The sequence below is a fragment of the Dendropsophus ebraccatus genome, chromosome 11 (assembly GCF_027789765.1).
Source record: "Dendropsophus ebraccatus isolate aDenEbr1 chromosome 11, aDenEbr1.pat, whole genome shotgun sequence".
Lineage (NCBI taxonomy): Eukaryota > Metazoa > Chordata > Amphibia > Anura > Hylidae > Dendropsophus > Dendropsophus ebraccatus.
Window position 1 is genome coordinate 100,710,141 of NC_091464.1, and position 27,263 is coordinate 100,737,403.

The following is a 27,263-nucleotide window of genomic DNA, read 5'->3' on the forward strand; positions in this document are numbered from 1 at the left end:
TGTGAGGTATACAGCGGTATATACACTGAGCACTGTGAGGTATACAGCGGTATATACACGGAGAGCACTGTGATGTATACAGCGGTATATACACGGAGAGCACTGTGAGGTATACAGCGGTATATACAGGAGAGTACTGTGAGTTATACAGCGGTATATACAGGAGAGCACTGTGAGGTATACAGCGGTATATACAGTAGAGCACTGTGAGGTATACAGCGGTGTATACAGGAGAGTACTGTGAGGTATATACACGGAGAGCACTGTGAGGTATACAGCGGTATATACACGGAGGGTACTGTGAGGTATACAGCGGTATATACACGGAGAGCACTGTGAGGTATATACAGGAGAGCACTGTGAGGTATATACAGGAGAGCACTGTGAGGTATACAGCGGTATATACACGGAGAGCACTGTGAGGTATACAGCGGTATATACACGGAGAGTACTGTGAGGTATATGCACGGAGAGCACTGTGAGGTTTACAGTGGTATATACACGGAGAGTACTGTGAGGTATATACACGGAGGGCACTGTGAGGTATACAGCGGTATATACAGGAGAGCACTGTGAGGTATACAGCGGTATATACACGGAGAGCACTGTGAGGTATACAGCGGTATATACACGGAGAGTACTGTGAGGTATATGCACGGAGAGCACTGTGAGGTATACAGTGGTATATACACGGAGAGTACTGTGAGGTATATACACGGAGGGCACTGTGAGGTATACAGCGGTATATACAGGAGAGCACTGTGAGGTATACAGCGGTATATACACGGAGAGCACTGTGAGGTATATAAAGCGGTATATAAATGGAGATCACTGTGAGGTATACAGCGGTATATACACTATATACACGGAGAATACTGTGAGGTATATACACGGAGGGCACTGTGAGGTATACAGCTGTATATACACGGAGGGCACTGTGAGGTATACAGCGGTATATACACGGAGAGCACTGAGGTATACAGCGGTGTATACAGGAGAGTACTGTGAGGTATATACACGGAGAGCACTGTGAGGTATACAGCGGTATATACAGGAGAGCACTGTGAGGTATACAGCAGTATATACACGGAGACAGGGCTCCAGACTAAAAAATTTACCTGGGAGCCATTGGCTCCTAACCTGAAAAATTTAAGCGCCAAATAGAATATTTGGTCGCCAACATTTTAAACCATGTAAAATTAATGTTATGTTACATGGGACTTACTGTGTGCAGAGGCCACGGCAGCCTCCTCCTCCTCCTCATCCTCCTCCTTTAGATCCTTTCTTTTCTTAAGGCCCTATTCCACCAACAGATCTGACGACAGATTATCTGCCAAAGATTTGAAGCCAAACCCAGGAACAGACTATAGTCTGAGAACAGGTCATAAAGGAAAGACTGGATTTCTCCTCTTTTCAAATCCACTCCTGGTTTTGGCTTTAAATCTTTGGCAGATAATCTGTCGTCAGATCTGTTGGTGGAATAGGGCCTTTAGTTTGAAAATGTTCAACATGGAAACTTGCAACTTGACAACCATATCCAGTCTGACTCAGTACTTCAGCCTCACTTGGCTAGCCTTTTAATGAGGCTTACTCTTCTGAACTTGAACTTAAAGGGAACCTGTCACCCCCCGGTGACGGGGTGACAGGCTCCCAACCCCCCGTTAGAACCCCCTATACTCACCTCATCGCGCCGGGTCCCGCTTCTGAAGATGGTCGGGTCACGGAGATCTCAGCCGCTGCAGCCCGGCGTGCGCTGAGAGATGAGTCCAACGCTCATAGAGAATGACGGGAGAGTCCAGCGCTCCGTCATTCTCTATGAGTGTTGGACTCATCTCTCAGTGTGCGCGCCGGGCTGCAGCGGCTGAGATCTCCGGGACCTGACCACCTCCAGAAGCGGGACCTGGCGCGATGAGGTGAGTATAGGGGGTTCTAACGGGGGGTTGGGAGCCTGTCACCCCGTCACCGGCGGTGACAGGTTCCCTTTAAAAGCTTGCAACAGTATATATACTGAGCTAGACTTATATATATATATATATATATATATATATAGATAGATATATCTCTCACCTAGTGACTAATGCAAGTGACCCCCTACAATACAGACACCTGAGGGGCCCTGATAATAATAATTGTGCATATATCTATCTCCCAGTGTCTGCAGCCAGTTTGCCCTACACTTATAGATGACCCCCTCCTTTTATAGATGACCCCCTCTACCCCCATTATAGATGCCCCCTCCTCCCCCCCATTATAGATGCCCCCTCTCCCCCCCATTATAGATGCCCCCTCTTCTCCCCCCCTTATAGATACCCCCTCCCCTTATAGATGACCCCCTCTACCCCCATTATAGATGCCCCCTCCTCCCCCCCATTATAGATGCCCCCTCCTCCTCCCCATTATAGATGCCCCCTCTTCTCCCCCCCTTATAAATACCCCCTCCCCTTATAGCTAGCCCCCTCTCCCCCCCTTGAAGATGGCCCCTCTTCTCCCCCCATTATAGCTGCCCCCCCTTCTCTTCCCCCCATTTTAGATGCCCCCCTTTCCTCTATGCTAAGCAGTATTTAAAAAAAACAAACACACAAACTCACCTGACAACCCGCTCCCCCGGCGATCCTCTTCTTCGGACGCTGTCCCCGGCTGATGCGCGGCTGCCGGGGGTGTCCCGTCCTATCCCCGGCAGCGCGGCACATCAGTGAGCTACCTGTACGCCGGGGCTGTGACTTCTGACACAGGAAGCGTCTCTGACGCGCGCTTCCTGTGCCGTAAGTCAGGGCCCCAGGCAGCTCACTGATGCGCCGCGCTGCCGGAGATAGAATGGGACACCCCCGGCAGCCGCGCATCAGCCGGGGATACTTAGAGACAGCGCGCCGCCGCCGGGGCCAGTCGCAAATGGCGCCCAGATTAATAAATCTGGGCGCCATTTGCAAAACATCAGTCGCATTGGCGACCATTTTGGTCGCCATCTGGAGCCCTGGGAGAGCACTGTGAGGTATATACACGGAGAGCACTGTGAGGTATACAGCGGTATATACACGGAGAGCACTGTGAGGTATACAGCGGTATATACACAGAGAGCACTGTGAGGTATACAGCGGTATATACATGGAGAGCACTGTGAGGTATACAGCGGTATATACACGGAGAGCACTGTGAGGTATACAGCGGTGTATGCAGGAGAGTACTGTGAGGTATATACATGGAGAGCACTATGAGGTATACAGCGGTATATACACTGTGAGCACTGTGAGGTATATACATGGAGAGCACTGTGAGGTATACATCATTATATACACTGAGAGCACTGTGAGGTATACAGCGGTGTATGTATATAGATAGATCCTGGGGGCGAGCAGTATATATATCCTGGATGTGGGAAGTGTGTATATATGTATATATTCTAGGGGTGGGCAGTATATATATCCTAGGGGTGGGCAGTATATATATCCTGGTGGCGGGCAGTATATATATCCTGGTGGCAGGCAGTGTATATATCCTAGAAGCTGGCAGTGGCAGCATATATATCCTGGGATTGAGAAGTATATATATCCTGGATGCTGGCAGTATAGAAATCCTGGGTGCGGGCAGTATCGAAATCCTGGGGACGGGCAATATAGATATCCTGGGAGCGGGCAATATAGATATCCTGGGGGCGGGCAGCATATATATATCCTGGGGGCGGGCAGCATATATATATCCTGGGGGCGGGCAGCATATATATATCCTGGGGGCGGGCAGTATAGATATCCTGGGAGTGGGTGTTCTACTAAGGCTCATGTCAGTACATCATTGGCTAAGGTATAGGAACAGTTACTTGCTTAGCACTAGTGATTACTAACGTAAGCTGTAAGGAATGTAACATCTCTACATGTTTAGAAGGTCAGCGCCATATTGTAACGGCTTCTCTATATATACAGAATATCACATCCTTAACAATCACCCTCCCCCCTTTGAAGCCATTATCAAAAGCCGATGACCTTTATCCCTTGTGAAAAGGCTAAAGGCCCTATTGGCAGATCTGACGACAGATTATCTGCCAAAGATTTGAAGTCAAACCCATAGAGAATGCATGGAAGCGAGTGACTTCCGGCGTATAATCACTGGTCAGAGAAGAGGACTCGCAGCAGCCGGCGGAAGTGGGCGCGCGCCCGATGTGAACGGCACCGCGGGACGGAACTGACCGACGGGAACGGGACACCGATAATCTTCTGTAAGTATACTTGACAGCGGCTACACGGGGGGGGGGGGCGAAAAAAAAAAAAAAGTGAACTGCTTCTTTAACAATCTGTACCACAGTGTTTGTGTACGGAGTAGAGATGAGCGAACCGGGTTCGAGTCCATCCCAACCCGAACGATCGGCATTTGATTAGCGGGGGCTGCTGAACTTGGATAAAGCTCTAAGGTTGTCTGGAAAACATGGATACAGCCAATGACTATATCCATGTTTTTCACATAGCCTTAGGGCTTTATCCAAGTTCAGCAGCCACCTATAATCAAATGCTGATCGTTCGAACCCAGTTCGCTCATCTCTAGTACTGAGGTCTTCATCACATTGGGGACAACCAATCTCTAGCAGACGAGCTGCCTCTTACTAGGCTTAAACTGGGGATGGGGAACCTTCTGCCCTCCAGCTGTTGCAAAACTACAATTCCCATCATGCCTGCACAGCCAGAGCGAAGCTGGAGGGCCGAAGGTTCCCCATCCCTGGCTTAAAGAAAGGAGGGTCAAAGTCATATTCTGTTCCTGTCTTCTTTGTACATTGGCTTCATGCTTCAGGATTCTTTGTAATCATCTGAAAAGGGGAAATCAGCATACATAGAGTTGCTTCTTCAACATCTGGGATGGTTAAAACATCTGGGTGTTCTTCAAAGACGTGTTGTTCTTCCTCCTGGAAAAAAAGTCTTTAAGTATTGTTGTGGTAATATTTTTAATCCCTTAAGGACCGGGCCAATTTTGTTTTTTGCGTTTCCGTTTTTTCTCTCCTCGCCCTATGACGGCACCCCTGGAGAGGTCCACCTCCTCCTCCCATTGGACAGGATACAGGAAATCCCTGGATCTTTAAAAGAAGCAAACTCCCTCCTTTCACCAGTCTCTTTTTCCTGTCCCTATGGGAGAAGGAGCTGGAAGGTGTTGTTTTTTTTTTTCCTCCTTCCTTCCCTGGATTAAGAAGAATGGTGACTGGGGGTTTTCCGGTCATAATTACTCACCGGCTTCCCGGGCGGCGTCAGGCTCCACTTTTGAAGCAGCTGCCTAGTCTGGTTGGGCCCCCTTCACCTCCAGAAGATGGGTCCCCGGCGGCTCCCCTGGCTCTCCTCGGCATGCCGGAGCCCCTATACCACGGGCGCTGCGTTCGCGCGTGCTGTGCAAGGAGGGGCGTTTCGGTGAGTGCCGAGGGCGGGAGGCTCTGCTGGCCGTGTGTGGCAACTTCCGGAGGCTTTGGCCTTCTCAGAGGAGCGCCGGGAGGGTGACGCCGATTCAGCGCGCGGCGGAGGGGGCGTGGCCAGCCGGTCACATGATTTTTTTTTCCAGTGCCAGATTCAAAAGGAGGCTGTATGCCTCAGAATGGTGAGTGCTCAGTCTGAAGAGCTCAGGCTGATCCTTCCAGTGGATTTCACTACGTCTTCTGGCTGCTGCAGATTGGGATCTCCACAGCTATCTCAAGGAATGGAGACCGAAAGCGCTGAGTCCCTGGAGGTTACTCCAGCTGAATCTCATGCTCCTGTGGTACGGAGGGGGTAAGAGGGGTTCTTCCCACTTAACTTTTTTGGCTGTTTGCATTTTTTTAACTAGGAAGGGACGGTCTAAAAGTAGGGACTGTCCGGTCTGTAAAAAGAGATTAAGTAGTTCATATAACAAGCTACTATGCGGTGGTTGTATGAATAGGGTCCTGGAGGATCAGGGACCATCTTTTTATGCGTGGCATGAGGAACATGATATAAAGGAAATTAGGGTATGGTTCTTTTGCTTTACCTTCTTTTTTATTTTTCTGAGACTGATTCTTAAGTTCACATTTTTAGTAGATATTTCATGTTTAAAATTTTTTAGGCCTCTCGGCCGCTCTATGACATCATCCGCACCTGACCCAACCCCTACTCCCATTCCTGCTGAGACTTCTGCTGTAGCCCCGGCTCCTGCTCCTACAGTCGCCCCTGTTATTATCGCGGAGGAGCCAGGTCCTTGTAGACCTTTTTCTCTACTACCTTCATCTATTGCTGAGGATGAAGAGGATGAATTTTGGGTCTGGAGGATCAGTGTGGTGCAGAGTGCTCGGAAGGGGAGGTTGCTAAAACAGCCACAATTGATGATGTGATTATTTCTTTAGTCAAGGCGGTCAGAGAGACAATGGGAATTGAAGAGGTACCTGAGACCAAGTCCATACAGGATATGATGTTTGAGGGTCTAGCACCTAAGAAACCTCTAGTCTTCCCTATACATCAAAACATTAAGACTCTGATAAAAAATAAATGGTCCAATCCGGATCAAAAATTCTTTGTGCCAAGAGCTGTGAGTTGTTTTTTTTCAAAAAAAAAAAAGGGGGGGGGGGGAGCCTACTGACCAATTGGATTTGCATGCATTTTGTTTTTGTTGCAGTATAAAAGGAAGTACCCCTTTGACAGTGAGGACACTGTTTCTTGGCTAAGATATCTAAACACAATGCATTACCATTCGAAGATTGTGCTTCCCTCAAAGATCCTATGGACAGACGGGCAGATATCTATTTAAAGAACGACTGGGAAGCCTCTACGGCTATGTTTAAACCTCTGGTGGCAGCTACTTCTGTGTCTAGATCACTGGGGGGTTGGATGACTGAACTTAAAGACCTTATTTCTAAGGGCGCATCCACTGATGAACTCCTTAAGCCCTTTGGGACTTTACAAAATGATGTTTCTTTTGTGTCCGATGCCTCAGCAGATGCGCTTAGACTCGCTGCTCGCTCAGCAGCCTTGTCTAAATCGACCCGTAGGTCGTTGTGGCTTAGGAGTGGAGGGTCGATGTTACCTCCAAAGCCAAACTGTGTGGTGTTCCTTGCGAGGGCAATTTAGTTTTTGGTCCAGCCCTTGACTCCGTACTTGAAAAGGCCTCAGATAGGAAGAAAGGGTTCCCTCTATTCCCTTAGCAGACCGCCCGGCCTTTCAAGGGGAAAGGTAGGAATACTCAGCGAGGGGCTACTACTACTACAGCTAAGAAAGATTGGAGGCCCCCCCAAGAAATCGAAGGGGTATCTCTATAAGGGCATGGATAATACCAAAAAACCCACACAATGACGCCAGGTCCCTGTGGGGGGTTGACTTTCATATTATTTGGCAGAATGGAGCAAGATTTCTAATAGCTCATTTGTGCTAGATACAATAAAGCATGGTCTAAAAATTTACTTCTTGTCCTCCCCAGGGGAAAGATTCATTATTACAGATTTATCTGCAGATCCCGAAAAACATTCAGCCCTCACGCTAGAGGTACAGTCTTTGCTTGCAAAGAATGTCTTGGTTCCTGTTCCAGAGACAGTGTGGTAGAGGTTTTTACTCCACTCTGTTTCTGTTCAGGAAACCTAATGGTTCTTTCAGAACCATCATTAACCTCAAGCCCCTTAATAGAGTCTTGACGTATGAGAAATTCAGAATGGAGTCAATTTCTTCAGCCATTCTGAATCTCTCTGAGGATTGTTTTATGGCCACTCTAGACCTAAGAGATGCATATTACCACATTCCTATTCACCCAGACCACCAAAGGTTTTTGAGGGTTGCTGTCAAGATTGATAATTCTATTCTTCACTTTCAGTACCGGGCTTTACCTTTTGGCATTTCACAAGCACCAAGAGTATTCACCAAAGTGATGGCAGAGGTGATGGCTCACATTAGAGAGAAAGACATCATCATCATCATCCCTTACTTGGATGACTTTCTTATTGTCAGCAATTCTACACTCTCCCTCCAATGCCAGACCGCTACAGTAGAAAATATCCTATCTAAACTGGGGTGGGAGATCAATGAAGACAAGTCTAACAAAACCCCTAGTCAGTCCTGCCAGTTTTTAGGGATCCGCCTAGACTCTAGCGTTAAGAGATCTTTTCTTCCTGATAATAAGACCACTATGGTCAAGATTAGAACTCAGGAACTCATAGACACCCCCCTATCCACATTCAGGAAGGCTATGTCAGTTTTGGGTCTCTTTTCATCCTGTATTCCAGCTGTTCCTTGGGCACAATACCACTCCAGGGTTTTACAGGCTCAGATCCTTAGAGATTGGGATGGTGTTCTAGGGTCACTTGATTCTCCATTTACTCTGTCTCCACAGACAATCAGATCTCTATCTTGGTGGACAGAAGACCATCATCTTTGCGTAGGCCTTCCTTGGAGTCTAGAGGACGTCTTAACCATAACAACAGACGCCAGCCTTCGAGGATGGGGAGCCCATACAGTTTCACAGGTCTTCCAAGAACTTTGGACTCCAGAGGAAGCCAGAGATCCCCAAAATGTAAGGGAAATGAAAGCAATATTCTTCTCCTTATCCCGGGCTCTGCCCTTAATAAAGGGCAGAAACGTGAGAGTCTTAACAGACAACAGAGCAGCAGTGGCATATATCAACCATCAAGGGGGCACAAGATCTCTGCCGCTCATGATAATAGCCCATTTTCTCTTCAGATTAGTGGAACCTCATTGCCTTTCACTATTAGCTCTCCACCTGAAGGGAGTGGACAATGTAAAAGCCGATTACCTCAGCAGACACTCTCTGAATCAAGGGGAATGGGAACTATCTCAGGAGGTCTTTCTTCAGATTTGCAGATTATGGGGAACACCGACTATAGATCTCTTTGCCTCTCGTGCAAACAGGAAAGTTCACCACAAGTTCTACTCACTGTGCCCCAAGGACAATCCGCTAGCCCTGGATGCCTTAGCCCAACCTTGGAACCAGGGTCTTCTCTATGCTTTTCCTCCCATCAGACTCCTAACGAGAGTGGTCAGAAAGATCCGACAGGACAAAGCACATATCATACTCATAGTCCCCTTTTTCACCAAGAAAAACAACAAGGCATGTTGTATCTCAGAGTTTAATGCATGGTTAAGGCAGTGGTGTAAGGCAGAAGGGTTTGGGTTTGTTAGTCATAGCTCTTGCAAGTGGTGCAAAAAGGAGATGTTCAAGAGGGATGGTTTGCACCCATCACACATAGATACACAGGTACTTATTGATGAATTCATATTGTTTTTGGACAGACATTTAAACTAGATGAAGGGGACAGAAGTATAATAGAGGAGGAGGATTTCTGTCCCCGACCAGTAAAGACAAATAAGTGTATCCGGATTGGTGAAAGCGCAGTGGTTGGTGCTGTAGACACAGTGGTTGGTGCTGTTGATGTAGTTGTTGGTGCGGTTATTGGTGCTGTAGATGCAATGGTTGGTGCCGTTATTGGTGGTAAGGAAGGTGCTGTTGGTGCGGTAGATGAAGTTGGGAATAAAGGTATTATGAAGCTTAGTAATCTTCGGGCAATGTGTACGAATGCTCGCAGCTTAGGAAACAAGATCTGTGAGCTGACGGCCATTATGTCTAGAGATGATTTGGACCTTGTTGCTGTAACAGAGACCTGGTTCAAAGAGTCTAATGATTGGGACATAGTTATACCGGGATATATTTTGTACAGGAAAGACAGAGCAGAGAGAAGGGAAGGCGGGGTAGCCATTTATGTCAGGGATAGTCTTAAATCGACAGTCATCCAAAATACATATAAAGAGCTGGAGACTCTCTGGGTTTGTATGCAGTCCAAAGAGGGATCTGTTATGAGGATAGGTGTTATCTATAGGCCTCCGGGGCAAAGTGAGGACTATGATAATATGCTGATGGATGAAATTACTAAAATGTCATTAAAGGGGGACATTGTAGTTATGGGTGACTTCAATATGCCGGATGTGTATTGGAATATCCCTTCTGCACTTAGATGTAAAAGCAAGAATGTAATGGAGGCCCTTACAGGGGCATTTCTAAAACAGCTAGTGAAGTCACCTACCAGAGGAGAGAACATTCTAGATTTAGTATTTACTAATGGGGATCGGGTGTCTGAAGTTAGAGTGGAAGAAAATCTAGGTTCCAGTGACCACCAGTGTCTATGGTTTGACTTACAAACTGACTACGTCCAATCCCATACTACAACAAGAGTATTGGATTTTAGGAAGACAGATTTTTAATAAAATGGGGGAGTATTTAGATAAAGAATTAAGAGGGTGGGATAAAACATCGAGAGCGAGCACTCAGTGGGAAGAATTAAAAAATGCCATATTAAAGGCAACTAAACTATATATACGAGAAGTTAGCAAAAGTAAAAAGAATCCATTATGGTTTACTAGAGAGGTTAAGGCCATTGTAAAAGGAAAAAAGGCAGCGTATAGGAAGTATAAGGAGACTGGGAATGAAGCTGACAGAGAGACGTATAAAAGTATACAAAAGGAGGCAAAGCAGATTATAAATGCTGCTAAAACCTCAAAAGAAGAAGAAATGGCAAAATCTGTTACTGCGGGGAATAAAACCTTCAGATATATAAGTGACAGGAAGAAGAAGAAGAATGGCTGCAGCATTACTAAAATAAGTAATGGGGAGAATACGTTTATTGATGGAGATAAGGCGGTCGCTGACTATTTGAATAGTTACTTCTGCTCAGTGTTTTCAGAAGGCGGCCTTCACAATCACAGGATGGTTGGACACAGCATTGCCTCCAGCTATATGGGTTCGGCTCCAGTATTTTCAGAGGCTGAAGTTGCAGAGGAACTTGCCCGTTTAAAGCTGAATGGGGCGATGGGTCCAGATGGGATCCATCCCAGGGTTCTTAACTCAGATCTGTGATTGCTGCCCCCCTGACAGATCTGTATAACCAATCCCTGCTAACAGGAGATGTCCCCGATGATTGGAGAACAGCCAGTGTTATACCAATCCACAAGAAGGGGAGTAGAGAAGAGCCCAGTAACTACAGGCCAGTGAGCCTGACATCTGTAGTAGTGAAAATAATGGAAACTCTTCTAAAAAAGAAGATAATGGATCACCTAAGAATCAACAATTTGATGGATCCAAACCAGCATGGCTTTACTGAGGGCCGATCATGTCAGACTAATCTCATTGATTTCTTTGATTATGCCACAAAAGTGCTGGATGAAGGTGGTGCTGTGGATATCGCCTATCTGGACTTCAAAGCCGCAGATACAGTTCCCCATAAAGAGCTGATAGAGAAGTTGGAGAAAATTGGACTAAATCCCTGGATAGTTCAGTGGATTTGTGGTTGGCTGAAGGATAGATATCAGAGGGTTGTTGTTAATGGTGTATATTCTGAGCAGAGACTGGTTACAAGTGGTGTGCCACAAGGGTCTTTTCTGGGTCCTATTCTTTTTAACCCTTTAAGGACATGGCCCATTTTCGTTTTTACGTTTTCGGTTTTTCCTCCTTGTGTTTAAAAGGTCATAGCACTTGCATTTTTCCACCTAGAAACCCACATGATCCCTTATTTTTTGCGTCACTAATTGTACTTTGCAATTACAGGCTGAATTTTTGCATAAAGTACACTGCGAAACCAGAAAAAAATTCGAAGTGTGGTGAAATTGAAAAAAAAAACGCATTTCTTTTATTTGGGGGAAATGTGTTTTTACGCCATTCGCCCTGGGGTAAAACTGACTTGTTATGCATGTTCCTCAAGTCGTTACGATTAAAACGATATATAACATGTATAACTTATATTGTATCTGATGGCCTGTAAAAAATTCAAACCGTTGTTAACCAATATACGTTCCTTAAAGGAGAAGTCCGGCCAAAATTAATTTTTGATATGTTGTTACTTATGAAAAGTTATACAAATTTCTAATGTACATTAATTATGGGAAATGCACATATACTGCTATTTCCCTTAATTTAGTAGATCAGGAAGTGTTAGAATTCTCTCTGAAGAAGTGACGTCACGACCCAGGGTGTAATTCCTATGGAGTGTCCAGCAGGGGGCGCTCTCTATATAGAAGTCTATGGGACTTTATTGTTTCTATGGGTTTCTATGTAATGTAATGTAATGTTATGTACAGTGTGCTTTATTGAATGAATACATCTATGGAATACTTTGGGGAGCAAGTGTCCCTGCTCCCCAAAGTATTGCATAAATGTATTAATTCAATACATTCGGATATCACAGTAAGCCCGCCGATCCGCCGCATTTCCGCCGATCCGCCGCACGCCGATCCGCTGCATTCCCGCCGATCCGGACCATATACATTGAACTACAGCTCCCATCATCTGCTTATAGTATGAATAGGTGATGGGAGCTGTAGCTGGGTAATGGATATGACATGCCGCCGGGCGCAGGGGGGAGCCGCTCAGTACACAGGAGCGCTCCCCCCTCCTCCTCCTCCTTCCGTGATAACTTCCGCCTATACCAATGCTGAGTCCCTGCCTGGCCGCCGCTCTCCGCTCACATATACCGGCTCCCGGCATCAGCGCGGACACCAGGATGCATCGGGAGCCGGTATGTATGGGGGGGAGAGCGGAGAGCGGTGGCCAGGCAGGGACTCAGCATTGGTATAGGCGGAAGTTATCACGGAAGGAGGAGGAGGAGGGGGAGCGCTCCTGTGTACTGAGCGGCTCCCCCCTGCGCCCGGCGGCATGTGATATCCATTACCCAGCTACAGCTCCCATCACCTATTCATACTATAAGCAGATGATGGGAGCTGTAGTTCAATGTATATGGTCCGGATCGGCGGGAATGCAGCGGATCGGCGTGCGGCGGATCGGCGGAAATGCGGCGGATCGGCGGGCTTACTGTGATATCCGAATGTATTGAATTAATACATTTATGCAATACTTTGGGGAGCAGGGACACTTGCTCCCCAAAGTATTCCATAGATGTATTCAATCAATAAAGCACACTGTACATAACATTGCATTACATTAGATAGAAACCCATAGAAACAATAAAGTCCCATAGACTTCTATATAGAGAGCGCCCCCTGCTGGACACTCCATAGGAATTACACCCTGGGTCGTGACGTCACTTCTTCAGAGAGAATTCTAATACTTCCTGATCTACTAAATTAAGGGAAATAGCAGTATATGTGCATTTCCCATAATTAATGTACATTAGAAATTTGTATAACTTTTCATAAGTAACAACATATCAAAAATTAATTTTGGCCGGACTTCTCCTTTAAAATCGCTCCATTCCCAGGCTTATAGCGCTTTTATCCTTTGGTCTATGGGGCTGTGCGAGGTGTCAGTTTTTGCGCCATGATGTGTTCTTTCTATCGGTACCTTGATTGCCCATATACGTCTTTTTGATCGCTTTTTATTAAATTTTTTCTGGATTTGATGCGACCAAAAATGCGCAATTTTGCACTTTGGGATTTTTTTGCGCTGACGCCGTTTACCGTACGAGATCAGGAATGTGATTAATTAGTAGTTCGGGCGATTACGCACGCGGCGATAGCAAACATGTTTATTTATTTATTTATTTGTTTACTTTTATTTAAAACCTGGGAAAAGGGGGGTGATTCAGACTTTTATTAGGGGAGGGGGCTTTTTACTATTAACAACACTTTTTTTTTTTTTTTTTTTTTACACATATACTAGAAGCCCCCATGGGATTAGGGTTATTCCCCCTAGGGGACTTCTAGTATATACACTTGGATCTCTCATTGAGATCTCTGCAGCATAGATATGCTGCAGAGATCCATGAGATCGGCACTCGTTTGCTTTCGGCTGCTGCAGCCGAAAACGAACGAGTGCCGAGCCGAGGACGGCGCCATCTTGGACGCGTCCCCGGCCGGCATCAGTAACGGAGATCGCTCCTCCGGGACAAGGTCCCGGAGGAGCGATCTCCCCCACTAGACACCAGGGAAACGTTGCCTCCGGTAATCGGAGGCAGCTGTCAACTTTGACAGCTGCCTCTAATTAGCGGGCACGGCGATCAGACCGTGCCCGCTAATAGCGGCGGTCCCGGGCTACACGCGGCACCCGGGATCGCGGCACTTCAAAGCGGGGCCGCCGCGCGGCCCCGCTTTGAAGTGCAAGTGAGGACATAGGACGTACCGGTACGTCCTATGTCCTTAAGAGGTTAATATGTTTGTAAGTGACATAGGAGAAGGGTTGGTAGGTAAAGTTTGTCTGTTTGCTGACGACACAAAAGTGTGCAATAGGGTTGATATTCCTGGAGTTGTCAGTAATATGGAAAACGATTTAGCTTTGCTAGATAAGTGGTCCAAACAGTGGAAATTGAAGTTCAACGTTTCCAAATGTAAAATAATGCACTTGGGGAGGAGGAATCCCCTATCCGAGTATCACATCGGCAGTACTGTGTTGGAAAAGACTTCAGAAGAGAAGGATTTAGGAGTAATGATTTCTGACAGCCTTAAAATGAGTCACCAGTGCAACCAGGCGGTGGGGAAAGCAAATCGTATGCTGGGGTGTATAGCTAGAGGTATAACCAGTAGGAAGAGGGAGATTGTGATCCCGCTGTATAGAGCTCTGGTGAGGCCACATCTGGATACTGTGTCCAGTTCTGGAGACCTCACCTAAAAAAGGACATTGATAAAATAGAACGGGTCCAAAGACGGGCTACAAAAATGGTGGAGGGTGTGAGGCATAAACCATATCAGGAAAGACTTAAAGATTTGAATCTGTATAGTCTGGAGGAAAGATGGGAAAGGGGGGACATGATTGAAACCTTTAAGTATGTTAAGGGACTAAATAAGGTTCAAGAGCGGAGTGTTTTTAGTAAAAAAAAACTGAGCTCAAGAACAAGAGGACACAGTGAGAGTTTAGTTGGGGGAAAGATCAGAAGCAATTTAAGAAAATATTATTTTACTGAAAGAGTAGTAGATACTTGGAACAAACTTCCAGCAGAGGTGGTTGGTAAATCTACAATAACAGAATTTAAACACGCCTGGGATAGACATATCTATCCTAAGATAATAAGAAAGAAAATACTAAAAGGGCAGACTAGATGGACCCAGTGGTCTTTTTCTGCCGACAGTCTTCTATGTTTCTAGAAGTGTCTGGTTTACTTTCCTCAGGAAGATGTCTCTTTCAGTCCCTTGGATACTACCAAACAGAGTAGATCTCCTCAGCCAGGGGTCTTTCAGCAGAAGTAGTCTCCACTTTTTTGGCCAGCAGGAAGAGAGTTACTTCCCTGATATATTTAAGAACCTGTAAAGCTTTCTGCAGATTTGTAAATAAACCAGTTAACATCATGGCTCCTCCGGACATTCCTTTAATTTTTCATTTTCTGCAGGCAGGGCTGGACAAGCACCTCAGACCTAGTACTATTAAAGTTCAAATTTCTGCTCTGAGTGCTCTCTATGATTACAAACTAGCCAACCACCAATGGATTAAGAGATTTGTAAAAGCAGCCACTAGATTATGTCCCACTATTAAATCTAAAGTCCCTCCATGGGATCCCAATCTAGTTCTAAACGGTCTTACCTCTAACCCCTTTAAACCCATTGAAGACTTTAACATTAAGTTTCTCTCTTGGAAGCTAGCCTTCCTCCTCGCCATAACTTCTGCCAGGAAAGTTTTCTCCATTCAGACTCCATACATGACTGTGTTGGACGATGAAATTGTCTTATCACCTGACCCGGCCTTTTTACCTAAGGTAGTCTCCGATTTTCACAGGTCTCAAGTAGTAGTTTTACCATCCTGCATAATGCTTCCAATGACCGTGAGATGACATTTCATAGTCTTGACGTGAGAAGAGCTATCTTACAATATTTAAAGTGTCACTGTCGTGAATTTTTTTTTTGCAGAAATCAATAGTCCAGGCGATTTTAAGAAACTTTGTAATTGGGTTTATTATCTGAAAAATGCATTTTTATCATGAAAAAGCAGTTTGAAGCTCTCCCCCCTGTCTTCATTGTTCTCCTATGGAGAGAGCTAAAGAAAAGACCAAAACAGGACAACAAAGAGTTAATCTACAAATATCTCACCCGTTATCTTCTTGGACAGTCACCACTGACCTGTCTGAGCTCGGATTACAGCTGTCACCCAGCTCCGTGCCTGTAATCCTCTGTTATCTGCTTTCTGCTGCCGGCTAACTCCCTCCTTCCTCCTCCCCCCTCCCCTCTCCCTAGAGCAGACAGGGGACGTCTCCTGCAACAAGTCACAATTTTCAGATTTTTCAGAGTGGATGAAAAAGAGGAAGGAGGGGGGGGGACCTGGGAAAAGGCTTTTTACATGCAGATAATGGCAGATTTGGCTAATAAACCCAATTACAAAGTTTCTTAAAATCGCCTGGACTATTGATTTCTGCAAAAAAAAAAAAATACGACAGTGACTCTTTAAAGGTTACGGAGGGGTGGCATTTAAGCAATAACCTTTTAATCTCCTTTCAGGGAAAGAATAAGGGTAAGACGGCCTCTACACAGACCATAGCCAGCTGGGCTAAGCAGGCTATTGGGGAATGCTATAAAGCAAGAGACATGCCAGCACCAGCAGGGTTCGGGGCACACTACTAGGGCAGTAGTGACCTCTTGGGCAGAAAGAGCAGCTGTTCCTATTGACAATCTGTAGTGCAGCGTCATGGAGCACCCCACATACATTTTTCCGACACTACAGACTTCAGTTGTCCTCTACAGAAGACTTGACCTTTGGACGTAGGGTATTACAAGCTGTAGTCCCTCACTAGGCGCTGATATTCCTAGTCTACTCTCCAGGGGTGCCGTCATAGGGCGAGGAGAGAAAATATAAATTACTAACCGGTAATTTCTTTTCTTTGAGCCCATGACGGCACCCCGCCTAAATCCCACCCTATATCGTACAAAAATAAATAAATAAATAAAATAAATATATATATATATATATATATATATATATATATATAAGATTAAAATAGACAATATATATTTGTATATAGTGTACAATATTAAAAAAAAAACAAAAAAAACTTTTTGTTGTTTTTTTTCTGTGTCTTGTCTTTTGAGCTCCTCTCCTAGGTCCTTGCTAAATTCTGGTGAAAGGAGGGAGTTTGCTTCTTTTAACCCCTTAGCGACCCATGACGTATCTGATACGTCATGGCGCCGCGGGGGGTGTTCAGAGCGCTCTGAACGGCGCTGATCCCGGCTGACACGTGCAGCCGGGCAGTGCCTCTGTTAGCCGGCGCGGGTCCCGTTGCCGCGCCGGCTAATTAAGCACTTCAATGCAGCTGTCAAACCTGACAGCTGCATTGAAGTGCTTTATGCACACTATCCCTGGTGTCTAGTGGGTCGGATCTCCCCCCCGCGATGCGATCGCGGGGGGAGATCCGTTCTTCTGCCCGTGCCGGGCCTCAGCGTCGGAATGATGCTGATCCCGGCTCGGCAATAGATTGCTATGGCCTGCAGCAGGCCATAGCAATCTATGACCGATCTGATGGATCTTTGCTGTGTATATACACAGCATTGATCTCTATGAGAGATCAGTGCTATGTATATACAAGCCCCCCAGGGGGGCTTCTAGTCCATGTAAAAAAAAAAGTAAAAAAGTGTTTTTATTATTAAAAAATCCCCTCCCCTAATAAAAGTCCAAATCACCCCCCTTTTCTCATTTTATAAATATAAATGAATAAATAAATAAACATATTTAGTATCGCCGCGCACGTAATCGCCCGAACTATTAATTAATCACATTCCTGATCTCGCACGGTAAACGGCGTCAGCGCAAAAAAATTCCAAAGTGCAAAATTGCGCATTTTTGGTCGCATCAAATCCAGAAAAAAATGTAATAAAAAACGATCAAAAAGTCGTATATGGGCAATCAAGGTACCGATAGAAAGAACACAACATGGCGCAAAAACTGACACCTCACACAGCCCCATAGACCAAAGGATAAAAGCGCTATAAGCCGGGAATGGAGCGATTTTAAGGAACGTATATTTGTTAACAATGGTTTGAATTTTTTACAGGCCATCAGATACAATATAAGTTATACATGTTATATATCATAGTAATCGTAACGACTTGAGGAACATGCATAACAAGTCAGTTTTACCATAGGACGGACGGCGTAAATGCAAAACTCCCCGAAATCAAAACAAATTCGTTTTTTTTTTTCAATTTGACAGCGCAAATGATTTTTTTCCGGTTTCGCAGCATATGTTATGGAAAAATAATGCCGGTCATTGCAAAGTACAATTGGTTTCGCAAAAAATAAGCGCTCATATACGTCTCTAGGTGAAAAAATGCAAGCGCTATGGACTTTTAAACTTAAAATGGAATAAGCAAAGGCGCAAAAACGAAAATAGGCTTTGACCTTAAGGGGTTAAAGATTCAGGGATTTCCTGTTTCCTGTCCAATGGGAGTAGGAGGTGGACCTCTCCAGGGGTGCCGTCATGGGCTCAAAGAAAAGAAATTACCGGTTAGTAATTTATATTTTTCCTCCTTGTGCTTACAGCGACTCCGTACCCACAATCTGACCCCCCCAAACCACTTGTACCTTCAGATAGCTGCTTTTAATCCAAGATCTGTCCTGTGGTCCGTTCGGCAGGGGATGCAGTTATTGTCATAAAAACAACTTTTAATACGGCAGCACTGTGTCTAACGGCCGGGGCTTACATTTGTATATGCATTAGGCTGGCACCACCTCTCTGTCCTTCCTCCCCACCCTCCTCATCATTAGGAATACTCCAGGCAGATTGCTTCCTATTCCCCACCTGTATTAGCCCGGGACATGGGCTGGATCGTTAATACACCTGTGCAAAGCTCAAACAGCAGTAAATGTTCCTTGATCATTCCTAATAATGAGGAGGGCGTGGAGGAAGGACGGAGAGGTGGTGCCAGCCTAATGCATACACAAATGTAAGTCCCGGCCGTTAGACACAGCGCTGCCAGATTAAAAGTTGTTTTTATGATAACTGCATCCACTGCCGAACAGACCCCAGGACAGATCTTGGATCAAAAGCATCTATCCGAAGGTACAAGGGGGGGGGGTCAGATTGTGGGTACAGAGTCCCTTTAAAAGGCCATAGTGATAAGGTGAATTTTACCTTTTCATCCACCTTATTCCCAAGTGACTATCCCTGTCCAAATTGAATAAAGCTGAGTGCTAGCGACGAGGAGAAAACACCAGACAAAAATAGTTGGTATTGCCTTCTCTCTCAGCTGAGCTAGAAGTATACTCTCCTTTATTTAGTTTCACATTGATTATATGTTCCTTCATTATAGGCGGAGTTTCAAGTCACAAAGAGTATACATGTAATACTGTGATTGGTTATTCCATAAATGGTTAGCTATATCCTGTTCGGCGCAGTGAGCTGGTTAGTGGTTATTTATTAGACATCATCTTCTTCTTTTGTGAGTTCAGGGTGGTGTCCTCTCGGGGGGGCTGCCAACATTCCAACATGTTTCGTAGACCAGTCTTGTCCAGCTAGAAGTGGTTCCAAAGCTGAAGGCATTTCAAAGAATACAATGTTTTTTCCCAAAAGTATTAACCCTTCATGGTCACCTTCACAATAGCACTTGCAATTTTTCACCTAGAAACTCAACATGAGACCTTATTTTTTGCACCACTAATTGTACTTTGCAATAACAGGCTGAATTTTATCATAAAGTACACTGAAAAAGCAGGAACAAAAATAAATATGTGGTGAAATTGAAAAAAAGAGGAATTTGGTTTATTTGGGAGGTATTTGTTTTTACGCCGCTCGCCCTGGGGTAAAACTGACTTGTTACATATGTTCCTCAAGTCGTTATGATTACAATGATATGTAACATGTATAACTTTTATTGTATCTGATGGCCTGTAAAAAATTCAAACCATTGTTAACAAATATATGTTCCTTAAAATCGCTCCATTCCCCGGCTTATAGCGCTTTTATCCTTTTATAATTGTGTGTGGGACAATCAGAAAGACCATAGAGGGAGACGCTCTGGGTGGGGCCTTGGCCCAACCCCCCTCAAGAGGTTTTGCTCTGAGGCGGGTTGGGTCGACGCATGGCATATGCTTTACCCTTCTTTACCCATTACGTGTTATAGCACTTTTCATCAAGCTGCCTCTAGGATAGATCTAGTGATCTTTAACCCCTTAAGGACAGAGCCTGAAATGGCCTTAATGACAGAGACAAATTTTATGAATATGACCTGTGTCACTTTATTCATTAATAACTTCGGGATGCTTTTACCTATCCGGCTGATTCTGAGATTGTTTTCTCGTGACATATTGTACTTTACATTTCTGGTAAATTGGAGTCGATACTCATAACAAATCTTTATGAAAAAAACCCAAATAATGTGAAAAAATGCATTTTTCCAACTTTGAAACTTTTTTGCGTATACAGAAAGTGGTTATACCACATAAATTATATATTAAATAGCATTAGCAACATGTCTACTTTATGTTGGCGGCATTTATTAAACTATCTTTCATTTTTTTTAGACAATAGAAAGCTTAAAACATTAGCAGCAAATTTCCAGATTTTCAGTAAAATTTCAAAATCAGATATTTTTAGGGACCTGTTCAGGTTTAAAGTGTATTTGAGGGGCCTGTATGTTAGAAAGCCCCACAAAGCACCCCATTTCAGAAACTGCACCCCCCAAACTCTGCAAAAGCATATCCAGAAAGTGTTTTAAACCCTTTAGGGGAGTCACAGAAATAAAAGCTAAGTGTGTAAGGAATTTGAAAATTTTAATTTTCTGTGCAGAGATTTTATTGTAATCCAATATTTTTCATAATTATAAACCTATTACCAGAGAAATGCACCCCAATAATTATTGTCCCGTTTCTGCAGTTTATAGAAATACCCCATATGTGGCCCTATTGCGCTATTTGACGCAACCACAAGCCTCAGATATAAAGGAGCGCCTAGTGAATTTTAATGCCTCCGTTATATTTGGTCATTTCTGACTGTACCACTTCAGGTTGGCAGAGGCTCTGGGGTGCCAAAACCTAAAAAACACCCCTAAAGGGACACCATTTAGAAAACTACACCCCTCAAGGAATGTAACAAGGGGTGCGGTGAGCATCTGGACCCCACAGGTGCTTCACAGATTTTCCGAGCAATATGGCGTGAAAAAAGAAAAATTTATTTTTTACACTAAAACGTTGTTCTAGCCTTCAATTTTTTCATTTTCTTAAAGGGATAAGAGGCAAAAAAAGACAAGAAATGTGTAGCGCAGTTTCTCCCGAGTACGGAAATACCCCACATGTGGCGATAGAGTGCCAAGCGGGCGCAGGACGAGCCTCCAAAGAGAAGGAGCGCCAATTGGCTTTTGGAAGCTGAATTTCACTGAAAAGGATTTCAAGGGCCATGTCGCATTTACAGAGCCCTCGTGCTGCCAAGACACTGGAAACCCCCCACAAGTGACCCCATTCTGGAAACTACACCCCTCAAGGAATCTAACAAGGGGTTCAGTGAGCATATGGACCCCACTGGTGACGGGCACAAATGTGGAACAATGTGACGTGAAAGGGAAAAAATTCATTTTTTCACTTTCATGGCGCAAATGTGCCCGTCATCAAGGGGTCCATATCCTCATTGCACCCCTTGTTAGATTCCTTGAGGGGTGCAGTTTCCAGAATGGGGTCACTTGTGGGGGGTTTCCAGTGTTTTGGCAGCACGAGGGCTCTGTAAAGGCGACATGGCGTTCATCATCCATTCTAGCCAAATCCAACCTCCAAAATCCAAATGGCGCTCCTTCCCTTCGGAGGCTTGCCCTGCGCCCACATGGCGCTTTATGTCCACATGTGGGGTATTTACGGACTCGGGGGAAATTGCTCTACACATATTGTGTGTTTTTTTCTCTTTTAACCCCTTGTGAAAATGATAAATTCAAGGCTAAACCAACATTATAGTGTAAAAAATGTAATATTTCATTTTCACGCCACATTGTTCCACATTTGTGCCCATCACCAGTGGGGTCCATATGCTCACTACACCCCTTGTTACATTCCTTGAGGGGTGTAGTTTCCATAATGGGGTCACTTGTGGGGGGTTTCAACTGTCTTGGCAACACAGGGGCCTTTTGAATGCAACATGGCCCCTCGAAATCCATTCCTTCCAAATCCAGCCTTCAAAAACGAAATGGCGCTCCTTCCCTTCGGAGGCTTGCCCTGCACCCGCACGGCGCTTTATGTCCACATGTGGGGTATTTACGGACTCGGGGGAAATTGCTCTACACATTTTGTTTTTTTTTCCTCTTTTAACCCCTTGTGAAAATGATAAATTCAAGGCTAAACCAACATTATAGTGTAAAAAAATGTAATATTTCATTTTCACGCCACATTGTTCCACATTTGTGCCCGTCACCAGTGGGGTCCATATGCTCACTACACCCCTTGTTACATTCCCTGAGGGGTGCAGTTTCCATAATGGGGTCACTTGTGGGGGGTTTCAACTGTCTTGGCAACACAGGGGCCTTTTGAATGGAACATGGCCCCTCGAAATCCATTCCATCCAAATCCAGCCTTCAAAAACCAAATGGCGCTCCTTCCCTTCGGAGGCTTACCCTGCACCCGAATGGCGCTTTATGTACACATGTGGGGTATTTCCGTACTCAGGGGAAATTGCTCTACACATTAAATGTTTTTTTTTATCTTTTAACCCCTTGTGAAAATGAAAAAATCATGACAAGATTAATGATTTAGAGTAAAAATTTTACAAAAATTACACTAAATGTTGGTCTAGCCTTGATTTTTTTCCATTTCCACAAGGGGTTAAAAAAGAAAATGAACACAAAACGTGTAGGGTAGTGTCCCCTGAGTACGAAAATACCCCACATGTGGGCATAATGTGCCATATGGGCACAGGGCAAGTCACCAAAGGGACAGAGCGCCATTTAGAGGCTGGAATGGAGGATGGAGGCCATGTCGCAATTACAAAGCTCCTGTGCTGCCAGGACAGTAGAAACCCCCGACAAGTGACCCCATTCTGGAAACTACACCCCATAAGGAATCTAACAAGGGGTGCAGTGAGCATATGGACCCCACTGGTGACGGGCACTTACGTAGAACATGTGCCGAGAAAATAAAAAATACAATTTTTTTCATTTTCACGTCCCAAATGTGGCCGTCACCAGGGGGCCATATCCCCGCTGCCCCACTTGTTAGATTCCTTATGGGGTGTAGTTTCCAGAATGGGGTCACTTGTGGGGGGTTTCTTCTGTCCTGGCCGCACAGAGGCTTTGTAATTGCATCATGGCATCCTCTAATGGGAATGGCGGCCATACCTACTTAGCTGGGGAAAAGGGACAATTCTTATTTATTTGGGGGTATTAGGCCAATTATTAGTTTATAAGGTTGGAAATGACAGGTGTCCATCAAACTCAACCTGTGTTGATCCAGAGGAAGGCAAAAAACCCTCGTGAGGCAGACGACAGTAGCCTCATCACAGGGGAAAAATTCCTTCCCGACTCCATATTGGCGATCAGAATAATCCCTGGATCAACGTGACTCCTGAAATAGGAATAAGTGACAGAATTTAGATAATGTAGAACCCCAATGACGTGTGGTGCGCCTTGGAGCGATCCAGTATGCAGAGGCCGGGGTGATAAGGACAGGTGTCACACTGGAAAATGGCGTCCTTCCTGATCCCCCTGTTACGCCACACTCTGCACTTCTTCTGGGGTCTCCTGTTTTCCAGTGTGCGGGACGTCACCTGGAAAATGTTGTCCTGGTGCGATCCGGGGTCCTTCATATCCAGAAGCGCTGGGTCCGCTCCATGGCTGCTAAATATTAGGGCGCTATTACTACTTCTGATATTTTCGGATTGTGCCGCAAGCTACAGTAGCTCAGGCAGCGAGGGACCAGAAGAGGGGGTGCTGGTATAAAAGTTATCCCCGTACAGGTGGTAACCTTTATCCAGCAGTGGGAAGATCAGTTCCCGGACGATCTTCCCACTAACTCCGAGGATGGGGGGGGGGGCATCTGGGGGCATCTGGGAGCTGCATTCGGGTGTCCCTTCCTACATACACTCTAAGGGTACGTGCACACTGCGGAATCGCGACAGATAACCCTTCGTGCATTCCGCAGTTGGCACCCACCGGTGGACTGATGCGGGCGCACGTCTCCACAACTGTCATAGACTCCATTCTATGCACGGGCAGATTCCGCTCTCCGTCCAACGTATTCATTCTTTGGATGGACGACGGATTCCGCCCGTGCATAGAATGGAGTCTATGACACGGGTAGAGACATGCGCCCGCATCAGTCCGCCGGCGGGTGCCAGCTGCGGAATGCACGAAGGGTTATCTGTCGCGATTCCGCAGTGTGCACGTACCCTAAGTCTGTAAGTGTACCCTAAGGCACGCTCACACAGTTTGGAGAATTTCACGCCATACAGTCATCTCTTATTGGGACGGTACTGGCGGAAAAGACGTGTCTGGGGGGCAGCGTACGCTACGCTACCCCCAGACACGTCACTGGATGATGAGGATGAATGGAGGAAAGAACGATCCCCCCATTCATCCTCACTGGCTGTTTTGGTGTCTGAGGCAATAATAACGTATCCCTCTGACGCCGAAAACACCCTGGGGGCCATCTTTATATGGGGATTGGTATATGGGGTATGTAGTGGTGTAGTGTCAAACTTTATTCAATGTAGTGTGGTGTAATGTAGTGTTTTTTACGTGTTTTTTACAGTAAGTATAAAAAAAAATCCTACGCCAACAAAGGAGTTGCTGATAAATGCCGCACTTATGTGCGGCACTTATTAGCAGACTGTGGCAGTAGAATATAGAAAAAAAAATCCTACGCCAAAAAGGAGGAGTTGCTGATTAGCAGCGCACTTTCGTGCGATGCTGATCAACACTCAGCGGCGATAGGGTGCGGAAAATAGAAAAAAAAAAAATTTGAAAAAAAAAAAATATCTTTTTTTCTACATTCTGAACATCCCTGTAGCTGCTGATAAGTGTATTACACATATCAGCCGCTAGAGGGCAGCAGAGCGCAAAATACGGAAAAAGCCGACGCTGGAGCCGAAAATAGCCGAGAGAAGCCGAACGTGACGTCACGGAAGAAGCCGAAGACCCGAACGAAGACGAGGACGCCGCGAACTCGGAAGACGCCGATCAGGAGCCCGGGACAGGTGAGTAATGTACAAATACCTGCTCTGGACCCCTCGGCTACCTAGCTGAGGGGTCCAGGGCAGGTATTTACTATTTTGTGGGACTCTGATCGCCGTGCCACCGGCCCGACGATCACCATTACTTTTTACAGTAATGGCGGTCGGTGCCGTCCTCGGACAGCACCGACCGCCATTTTTTTCCGGGTCATCGGGTCGCCGATGACCCGGAAATGTTCCGATTGCCGCTATTGGCTGATCTGAATTGATCAGCCTATAGCGGCGATCGTAAGCACGGGGGGGTGTTAACCACCCACCGTGCTGAGAAGCTAAGATGGCCTGCTATGATTTATAGCAGGCCATCTTCCCCGACCGCTGTGTGTGAACACGCAGCGATCGGGGAAACATCGGGCGTAAATTTACGCCCTGATGCGCAAAGTACCAGGGCGCGAGGGCGTAAGTTTACGCCCGATGTCGTTAAGGGGTTAATGAAAATGCAGTGTCTTATATAAATAAAATCAATCTGGAACCTAGGTCAATATCTGACCACACTCGGCTTCTTTTGGAAATGGCTTTGAGTCATAAATCCTTGACTTTTGGACCATTTAAGATGAATCCACACTGGTCCTAGATAAGAATGAAGATTTCTGCAAAGAAATAGAATGGTTTTTGTCAGCTAACAAGTCCTCTACCTCGGTATTAACTGCTTGGGATGCCATGAAGGCCTACATGCCTTAAGAAAAATCTTAAGAATAAGGAGGAGGAAAAACAACTGTATGAACAATGAGATACCCGTGAGTCTTGGTAGAATTGCAAGAAGTACAAAATAAATATGAAACTATTTTAAAGGAAAAGGCACAACAAAAAATCTTTTTTACGCCAAAAATGTGTGTACACTTAAAGCGCTACAGTTCGTGCTTAAATGATGGAAAAGAGGTTTCCTGAGAGACACTGTCCTATAAAAATGTATATAATATATCTTATGTAAAGTACGTGAATAAATAGTGACAATAGTTCGTTCAAGCAGTTTAAGTATCCTTAGTGATATATAGCTATACTGCTGAATACCTGGTAGTTTTGGGATGTGGTATAGTATCCTCGATTCTTCTCTATCTTTTCAGTAGTTGTAGGTGTTGAGGTGTCTGGTTGGGAGCGGGCCCCGGCCGGTGGCTCCACTACTACCAACTCTCGGCATGCGGTGAGTAGTCCAATAGTTTTCCACGGAGTAACAGTGACGTCACTGTAGTAGTTGCCGTAGTTCATGCAGGTCACACATCTAACGTGTTTCAGCGATCAGCGGTCGCCCTCCTCAGAGATAATTTTGGCCTTGATGCAGATCTATTCATATGGACTACTTCACCCCCCCTCCTCTTTACCTCTCCAGTGATATTAGGGAGAGTAGTACTCTAGATACAGGTTTTGTTTCCTTCATTGTCTTTTAATGCATTTAACATGTTTTATGTTGATCAAGGAATTAAAATGTTAAATTTCAATGTAGTGCATTCAGTTGCTATTATTGTTGGTTAGATATGCTGTCTAAGGGATTTACATAATATGCTATGGGGTATAAGGGGGTTCATTCTGAATATCCATTCGGTTTCTACTTTAGACTTTTGTTCTATATAGTTCCCCCCCCTCCAGTGGGGTAGGACTGTGCCTATCCCAGTGAATTGAGCGTTCTTGAAGCTGCCTCCATGTTTATCTGTGAAATGTTTCGATAGAGGACGACCTCTATATTTCCTATTAATGTTATAAATATGTGATATTATTCGTTTATTCAGTTGTCTTTTTGTCCTTGCTATGTAGATCTTGTTGCATGGGCACATGATGTATTAGATGACTCCCCTGGATTTGCATGTAATGTGGCTCTGTCTTCGTTTCCCCTTCATTGATCTCATGCACTATTTTTTGTTTGCCCGATGCTGTGCATGCTTTGCAACTTTTACAGGGGAAAATCCATTTTTTATAGTTAAATTGCCACTGTCTTTGCTGTGTTGGTTATAGTTGGTCTTATTTTTACTTTTTATAGTTGGAGCCACCAAATTCCCTATATTTTGTGCTTTTCTAAAGATGAAGACTGGTTTAACTGTTAACTTATCACCTATCGTTTTATCGTTTTTTAGTACGTCCCAATATTTATTCACTGAATAAATGACTGTTGTAAGTCGTGATAATTGGGATTTTTTATACACTCCTCTTCTTTATTTAGTGGTGGTGTTAGATCTTTTGATTTTTCCTTCAATAGGTCCTGCCTGTTATATTCCCCTATCTCTAGTGCAGCTTTATAATA

The 27,263-nt window shown here is 45.0% G+C and overlaps 1 protein-coding gene across 4 annotated transcripts in view; it reads left to right on the forward strand.

Annotated features, from left to right (window-relative positions):
- Nucleotides 1–27,263, forward strand: part of HSF2BP (heat shock transcription factor 2 binding protein) — a 156,078-nt gene that overhangs the window by 3,688 nt on the left and 125,127 nt on the right. Inside the window, exon 2 of one of the 4 annotated variants that reach the window (XM_069945047.1) lies at nt 8,290–8,469. The exons of 2 other annotated variants lie outside the window; for them this stretch is intronic. The gene's annotated coding sequence lies outside the window, so the exon portion shown is untranslated. Of the gene's footprint in view, nt 1–8,289; nt 8,470–26,127; nt 26,172–27,263 lie in introns of those variants that run through there. One more of the 4 variants, XM_069945045.1, reaches the window with a different exon arrangement.